Genomic DNA, 9,156 nt, shown 5'->3' with positions numbered 1-9,156 from the left:
TTTTTGAGCAATAAAAATACCTGCAATTTAATGAACTTAATACAATAGACACATTTTATGACACACTGTGGATTCCAAGCAAAGCAGTAACTTCTCCATGGACATCATTTGGTGGTGGAACCTCAACCTGAAAGTTACATAGTGCAGCTTTAAATATAACAATCTGAAGTATGTTTGAGTGACACGAGAATGTAAAACAGCGTGTTGTGTCTCTTGTTGAGTGGGGTCCGGTGCTCTGATGTAACCTGTCCCCTTGACTTTGTTTTGGTCCATTGTTCCAGCTTCATGAAAACAGCTCTGAGGAACATGCGTCTCAGATTACGCACGAATCCACACGACACACGATAACAAGGTCAGACGAGAGGCCACAGCAGCAGCGCTCACGTCTCCAGCGTCACCACCACCACCACCACCACCACCACCGCGCTGGAAGAATGTGTGAGCGAGTTTATCTACAGCTCGGACCAGCGCCGCCGCGATCTCCTGTCATCATACACAAGCAGACAAAACTACAGACACACTTTCAGTTATACTTCTTATGTTTTCATGATTATTTGGGTCCGGTCAAGCGGTAACGGAGGGAAACAGGGGCAGATTTTTGACATTCAAATGTCTCTTATTCAGAAACTAGAGGGACTATTGAAATAAGTAAAGTATCAGAATGTAGGAAAGAGTTACACTCCAACAGGGTCAAGTTAAACCTGTGATATTCTTTCAAGTCGTTGACAAAAAAATAAAAAACTCATGTCGGTAACGGAGGGAATGAAATATGCAGCACTTTTTGGGCAATAAATCCAAACAGTGATAACTCTTGGTTCTCACTTACATATCCTTAACAAACTGGTTTGAATATTTGCTTCATATAGTTTTCTACCATATGGTACAAGATTAGGTTGAAAAACCTCTTACTTTTTGACTCATGAGATTTTTTATTAAGAAAGGTCATGGTAACACTTTATAATAACTACACCTTATTTAGCCTTAATAAAGTATGAACAAAGACTTAATTAATAATGATTCACGCTTAGTAACTACTTAATTACTACCTGAATTTGCACTTGACTTGCTGTTAATTCGCCTGTGCTGTAAATAGTTACTCATAAGTATTTCTTACTTAATTACTCATGAACGAACTATTTGTGTGTGCATTTGTAAATGTATATTTAAGTACAAATTTGAGCATTTATTAATGATTATTAAGCCATGAGAGAATGATTAACTAGTAATGCATTATTGTTTCTCTGGAATTTGATCAACCTTAACAAATGTTTAATAAAGCATAATTAGTCTTCATTTTAGAAAAACTCTCAGAAAGATTTAACTAACAGAAAACAGCTGCCTGAATTAACATTGCATTGTGTTATTAGTAAATCATTCTCTCATAACTTACTAATCATTAATAAATGCTCAAATTTGTACTTACATATGCATTTGTAAACATGCAAATGGTTAGTTCAGGGGTGGGCAAACTACGGCCCGGGGGCCATATGTGGCCCTTTAAACCTTTTAATCCGGCCCGCCAAACTTGAATAAATAATAATAATAAACCTTGTTAATGTTTTATTTTTCCTGCATTTCCGGCGTTTCCCAGTAGATGGCGCACTATATATATATATATATATATATATATATATATATATATATATACATTGAGGTGTGGCGGCTTCATGGATCTATTAAAATAACTGGATACAGTATTGCTGCTTGTAGCTGCCTCCAGTTGACGTAGTGTCACTCACTGGAACTTCAGCAGAAAAAGTCCCGTGGGCCGAGACAAGATTTTTATCATAGAGGCAATATAATCACAAACTGCTCCTGTTCGTCTGACAGGTCACCTACAGCTTTCAAAATTATCGGATTTGTTGGCGATTTTTACCTATTTTTAGATCATAAACTTTTTCTCGCTCAAAATCCTTGAGTTGTCTTAAAAAAAACGCTTTATAATCGTTAGCTTCGGCTACGCACTGCTCCGCTCTAGTTCCTCTCGCTCTGATTGGTCAAAGCGATCACGTGATACACGATCCCGCGCTCCCTGCGTGTGGTCGCATGCATTCGCGTGTGCCCGTGGGAGAAAAGAGCACTACTGCGCATGCTCGGTCGGCCCACGGCCACCGGAAGTACCTAGCCATGCTAGGCTAAGCTGGGATCATGCGCCATTGAGCTCAGCCCATTGACTTGAATGGACGGCCATTTTGGAACCTGGGGGCTTGGGCGGCTTCTGTTGGCCGCAATGCTTTATGGGAAAGTATTGACAGGAGTCATTTTCAGGCGGTGTATTCGGACCATGAATGAGGTAGAAGTGTTCAAGACATAAGACTGCACTAGTTCTGACTACAGCATGTTCAAATTAATACTCACTGATGCATGTCATCTCGAGGAACATGACACATGGAGTAAATATGCTGCACGTACTCTGTGACGGCATGTTCGTGACATGACATTCTAATACGTTACTGTTACTTAAGAGGGAGACGTATGAACACCTGTTAGCGACCTGTGGAATCAGTGCTAATCTCCCCAGGATCCAAAATGGCTGTCCGTTCAAAATAATGTGCTGAGCACGATGGCGCGTGATCCCAGATTAGCCTAGCATGGCTAGGTACTTCCGGTGGCTGTGGGCCGACCGAGCATGCGCAGTAGTGCTCTTTACTCCCACGGGCACACGCGACCACAGAGCGCGGGCTCGTGTATCACGTGATCGTTTTGACCAATCAGAGCGAGAGGAGCGGAGCAGAGCGGGAGCTAACGAATATAAAGCGCTTTTTTAAGACAACTGAAGGATTTTGAGCGAGAAAAAGTTTATGATCTAAAAATAGGTAAAAATCACCAACAAATCCGATATTTTTGAAAGCTGTAGATGACCTGTCAGACGAACACGAGCAGTTTGTGATCACATTGCCTCTATGAGAAAAATCTTGTCTCGGCCCATGGGATTTTTTCTGCTGAAGTTCAGTGAGTGACACTACGTCAACTGGAGGCAGCTACAAGCAGCAATACTGTATCCAGTTATTTAGTGCCCGGTGACCTTATGCAGCCGTTCAAACTGACCCACAGAACTTGACCAAATTATAATAAATAAACCTTACTGCTGTTTTATCTTTCTTGCATTTCCGGCGTTTCCCGGTAGATGGCGCACTATATATACACTGAGGTGCGGCGGCTTCTGTTGGCCGCAATGCTTTATGGGAAAGTATTGACAGGAGTCATTTCGGGCGGTGTATTCGGACCATGAATGAGGTAGAAGTGTTCAAGACATAAACCTGCACTGTTTCCGTATCTGTGTAAAACAAAGTCACAAAATTTCTTATTCACAGTAACAGAAAGTCTTGAAGGTTTGATTAGTCTGAGCGTTATCACGGTCTATGTATTATCTACGTGCTCTGTCTAAGTGCTCTGGACACATGTTTGTCTTTGATGTGCAGTGGGGCAGACCTCATTTCACTTTTCATGAGTTCAGGAACTTACATGTCTAAAAGTTGCAGCGCGTAGTGCAGAATACGTCCTACATGAGAGTAAATACGAGTGCAATGGAGCCGGGCTCTGAACACGTCATGTCCCATCTTCTGTCTTCAGTCAAATTTTAGAACCTATGTGGCCCCCAAGCCAAAAAGTTTGCCCACCCCTGGGTTAGTTCATGAGTAATTAAGAACTATTGAGTTACTATTTACAGCACAGGCAAATTAAGTGCAAGTTAAGTGCTAATTCAGGTAGTAATTAAGTAGTTACTAAGCGTGAATCATTATTAATTAAGTCTTTGTTCATGCTTTATTAAGGCGAAATAAGGTGTAGTTATTATAAAGTGTTACCAGAAAGGTCATGGTAACGGAGGGAAAAGTAACAAAAGGAAAATTGTGCAAACAAGTAGAAGGTGCAGGATTTTACATCATTTGTCAACTTTTTTCTTCTGAATACTTTAATATTACTTCAAAATGAAAGAAACTATTTCTATAAAATATGTCAGTCCTTCCAAGCAAATTTTTATCATTTTAAATACTTTTTTTTTTTTTTTAAATCATGTCCCTTCATCAACAGTTCAAAGATGGAATAACACAAGATATGATGAAATACATCCATTTATTTACATGATTTGCAGGTCTTTGAAATTTGGGAAATCATTTTTGTTCCATGTTTCATACATGGTCTGTTTAAAACATATGGAACTTTAGAACCAAAAATGGTACAGAAAAAAGGTAAACAGTTTCATAAACTAGAGTACATATGTATCTGTTCAATACATTTTTATATCAGATGCATTAACTTGAATTTTTGGCCTTGCTGTTTACTTCTGCTTGACTGGGCCTATTTACATTCTAGATTACACAGAAAAAAAAGGAAAAAACTACGAATGACACATATGTAAAGTAGTAAACAGAAAATAAACTCAAAATAACTCCAAACTTGTTTTAGATTAAAAACATTCAAGCATTTAAAAAACATAAACCCTATTTTCCGCATTATGGATTAGAAGGCGCACTGTCATTGAATGGTCTATTTTCAAACTTTTTTCACATATAAACAATAAAAATTTAATAAGGCGCATTAAACGAAACACAACAGTTAGATAAAATCCGTATGTCATTCGTTTCTTTGTTTTTCAATATAAAACAAAAAAAAAAAAACCAAACTATTTTCTTCATTATTTGTCTCCAAATCCAAAAATGAAGAAAAAAAAAACAGATAACGATTCAGTTTTTTAAGTTTTCAATTTTGTTTTTAAAATAAAAATGAAAAAAAAAAAAAAAAAAACGAATAATGGCCGTTTCCCGTTTACGTGACTTTCGTGACTGCGATGCGGGTGGAGTGTCTTGCCTAAGGACACTACGGCAATGTTGGGAAGGTGACTTTTAAAATGTAATCCCCTACAGATTACAGATTACACACACCAAAATGTAGTTTGTAACGTAATCCATTAAATTACTTAAAGTGAGTAATGTAATCTGAATACTTTGGATTACTTGATTTGCTGTAGAGAAACAAAGACGAGGAAATCTTCACATAAGAAGTTTTGTCTGATAAAAGAAAATAAAAAGTCCAGACTTTACTGAACCAAATACAAAATATTATTGATAGAAGAAGAAGAAACACGTCCACACAGCAGGATTTAGTCCTGTTAAATCCTATTTGAGTCATAGTTTAGACCTGGTTTAGTCCTGGTTTAGACCTAGTTTAGACCTAGTTTAGACATGGTTTAGGCCTGGTTTGGACCTGGGTTTAGACCTAGTTTTTGACCTGGTTTAGACCTAGTTTAGACCTGGTTTTAGACCTTGTTAAGACCTGGGTTTAGTCCTAGTTTAGACCTGGTTTTAGACCTCGTTAAGACCTGGGCATAGTCCTGGTTTAGACCTGGTTTAGACCTGGTTTTAGACCTGGTTTAGTTTCTGGCAATGAGTGAAATTACCGAGAAAAAAAAAAAAAAAAAAAAAAAAAAGGGGGATATGGCCCAAAATGTGAAAACAGGAAAATATGTCTGTGTATTTCAACCAAGTAACTGTAATCCAATTACCACTCACTGAAACAGTAACTGTAACTGAATACAGTTACTCATAATTTGTACTCTGATTACGTAACTGTGGTACATGTAATCTGTTACTCCACAACACTGACACTGCAGCAGTTTATTTTGTGAGTGGCGCCCCCCTGTGGCTCCCCATTTTCCCATCCAAGTACTGACAGATCCATGTTTCAAACTGTCATCAATCTTCTGCTCTGTGCCTGGTGGAACTTTCATAAGATCACAAACTCTACCCTGGATCATCCAAACTCACAACCATCTGGAACCAGCCGGAATAAACCTACACTTTCACTCACGGGCAGAGAAACGACACGTCTGTAAAGATAAGACTCTGGTTTCCTTCTCTCACCTGGTCCAGGAGTTCAGCATCAGGAAAACACAATATTTACAATATTTGCAAATAAAACCCATAATTGTAACCATTTTTAAAAGTTATAAACTAAATCTTGAACTTTCTCCTGCAGTTTCAGAAGATAAAATCAAGTCATATCATAAAGTCCCTCTAAAACAGGTGTGTCAAACATACGACCTTTAATATTAATGATTTTCTACTAAAATATTTGAATTATGTTTTCTATTAAAATGGTGTTAATTTTCTGTGGTGTTTATCACAGCAGCGTCTCCAGCGTCTCTGTACGTGGCCCCTCCCACCAGAGCAGCACAAATGAAGACTTGTCTCTTTCCAAACGCTCTTAAAGGACGATCGTTTTGACTGTTGACCGTGACACCCTCATCAGAAAAATGTCCAACATGAGAAAAGTGGAGCCGAGTGCAGGATTTTACAACAAAAATTGACTTATTTCTATTTACAAACAAGTTCATGTTAAAACATTGTGTTGAAATTGCTTTTTTTCTTACAGTTTCAGGTTGTTCATAATTTAATATTTTGTAAAAGAAAGAGTTCATCAATTAAAAAAGATTTCTGTAATAGATTTGTGTTTCTCTGCACAAATATTTGAATTTATTGTTATTTTCGGGGTTTATATGACATGAGTTTTCTGATCCGGACACTTTGGGATCAAAGTCGGTTGGATACGACGCCCGGAACAAAATGAGTTTGATGCTCCTGCTCTAAAACCTTATTGCAACAAACTGCAGCAAACTGAGCTTCTTTTAAGACGGACGCTGGGATCAAAAACTCATCAGCACATGTTTCAGGCTGTGCATCTGACATGTGAATAACAAAGTCCAAGTGAATCATTTGTTATCAAGTTACTCAGGTGAAACCTCTGAGCCTGTTGCACATGTGCTCCAGACGCTGTGAGCAGGACACTTGGCTCTGAGGAGAACTTCTACTAACGGGTCTTTAGAGGAAGGATCCTGGGAACTGAGAAACTCCGACACTCACCTCTGGAGTTAAGCAGCGTCTGGGAGTTATACAAGCAGCACGAGCGCTGCAGCCAGGTCAAACAAAAACCTTAAAATGACCAAGTCAGATGATTACACAACGTGTGCACAAGGGTCAGTGTGCACGAGGAGTCACGTCAGGACACCTCCCAGCTCATGCGGCACTTTGTTCTCTAACACTGTGAGGTTTTCCGTCTTCACATTTGCCAACAAACTTAAGCTCCTGAGCCTCTCATGTGGCTTCAATGGGCTTTTTAAGGCCTGCAGAAAATAGCTCACATTTAGAGAGATCAATCTGAAACTTCTCCAGTTTTTTTTTTACATAAAGTCACACGATGACCTGAGGCAGATCTAAAGGCAGAATGTTCATCATATTCTGTTCTCTGAGCTGCACAGGTCAGAGGTGAGGCGCACTGACAGGGACATTTGACATGCTTCTCCACTGGCCCACTGTTACTCTCCCTGACCTCGTTTACTCGAGCCAACGGGGACGATCAGAGGAGGAGACGATAACGACATCGAGCAAAAAGAGGAGGCCGGTGCTGACAAGAAACTGTTGGTTACAACCGGCTTCATAAGTAATGAAACAGACGTAGAAACACAGGGTTTTCACATTAACGTTGTAATATTATGAGAATAAAGTCGAAGCCAAAAAAAGTCATAATTTTACGAGAATAAAGTCGAAGTTAAAATAAAGTCGTAATATTATGAGAATAAAGTTGTAATAAAATCAAAGTCAAAGTGAAAAATGTGTCAGAAGAAGAACATTGTTTTTCAATATAAAACCAAAAATAAGAAAATGAACAACAATTTTCTTCATTATTTGCACCTCCGGACTGAACCAGGACTAAACCAGGACTAAACCAGGACTAAACGAGGTCCGGGACCAGACCGGGACTGAGACCAGGACTTAGACCGGGACCAGACAAGGACTGAGACCAGGATTGAGACCGGGAACAGGACCAGGACTGAAAACGGTTCAGTCCTGGTTCAGTCCTGGTTCAGTCCTGGTTCAGTCCTGGTTCAGTCCTGGTTCAGTCCGTATGCGGCGCATTAGTCCCGCATCACATTTTAAAGTCACGGAAACGCCGTTTCCCATTTCCGTGACTTAAACCAGGACTAAACCAGGACTAAACCGTTTTCAGTCTTGATCTGGCCCCGGCCTCAGTCCTGGTCTGGTCCTGGTCTCAATCCTGGTCTTTCTGGTTTGGTTCCAGACAGATTCAGTCCTGATTCAGTCAAATGAACGAATGATACACAGATTTTTCTCCTTAACAAAATGCTCCAAATTCTCCATTCTCCACTTGTTCAGACTTTCTGAGCAGCCGATATTCTCTTTATTCTTGTAAAATTACGACTTTATTCTCTTAAAATTACGACTTTAATGTTGAAATGTTATGACTTTATTCTCGTAGCGCCAGCATTTTTATTTTTTTTATCTGACCCTTATACTCCGTCGTAATAAAGTGGTGAAACATTACAACAAGTTTGAAGTTTGATTTTTTTTTTTAATGAAAAACAAATAAATTACCAAAAAATAAATAAAAATAAAAATCATCAAAACTTTCAACATTTGTCATTTTCTTGGGCCGTAGCCTGCAGTTCTCAGTTCATGTCACTAGATGCCGGAGTTTCCCCATTCATTTTCCTCAGAGGGTTCAGTCCAAAAAAACGAATCGCAAAAAATAATCCAAGTAACATAGACATTTATTTTGCTACACTGTTTGAAAAAGAGAGCACAATTGAAAAAAATAATCGGTGACACTCGCAGTTAGCGGTCGAAACATGTCAACAAGGTAAATACATCTCTTAATGTAATTTAATTGTCTTTAAACAACTTTGGCAATAGAGGCTTTGTACCGTCACGTGACCCCTATAGCAACGGTACCTACGCCGCCATGACACCGGGCAACACTATGTCACTGACTACAGCAGCATCGGAGAAACATGGGCAGGTTTTGTTGTGTATTTGGTTGTTCTATACCAGGGGTGGGCAAACGATTTGGCTCGGGGCCACATAGGTTCTAAAATTTGACTGAAGGGCCGGACAGAAGACAGGACATGACGTGTTCAGAGCCCGGCTCCATTGCACTCGTATTTACTCTCATGTAGGACGTATTCTGCACTACGCGCTGCAACCTTTAGACATGTAAGTTCCAGAACACATGAAAAGTGAAATGAGGTCTGCCCCACTGCACACCAAAGACAAACATGTATCGATCACTTACACAGAGCACATAGGCGACACAGAGCCCACGCTGACGCTCAGTCTAATCAAACCTTCCAGACTTTCTAAT

Source organism: Boleophthalmus pectinirostris, unplaced genomic scaffold, assembly GCF_026225935.1.
Source record: "Boleophthalmus pectinirostris isolate CB_2022bp ecotype Guang Dong unplaced genomic scaffold, ASM2622593v1 HiC_scaffold_17, whole genome shotgun sequence".
In the NCBI taxonomy this organism is placed as follows: domain Eukaryota; kingdom Metazoa; phylum Chordata; class Actinopteri; order Gobiiformes; family Gobiidae; genus Boleophthalmus; species Boleophthalmus pectinirostris.
The sequence above is the reverse complement of the archived record's forward strand: the minus strand, read 5'-3'. Positions refer to the sequence as shown.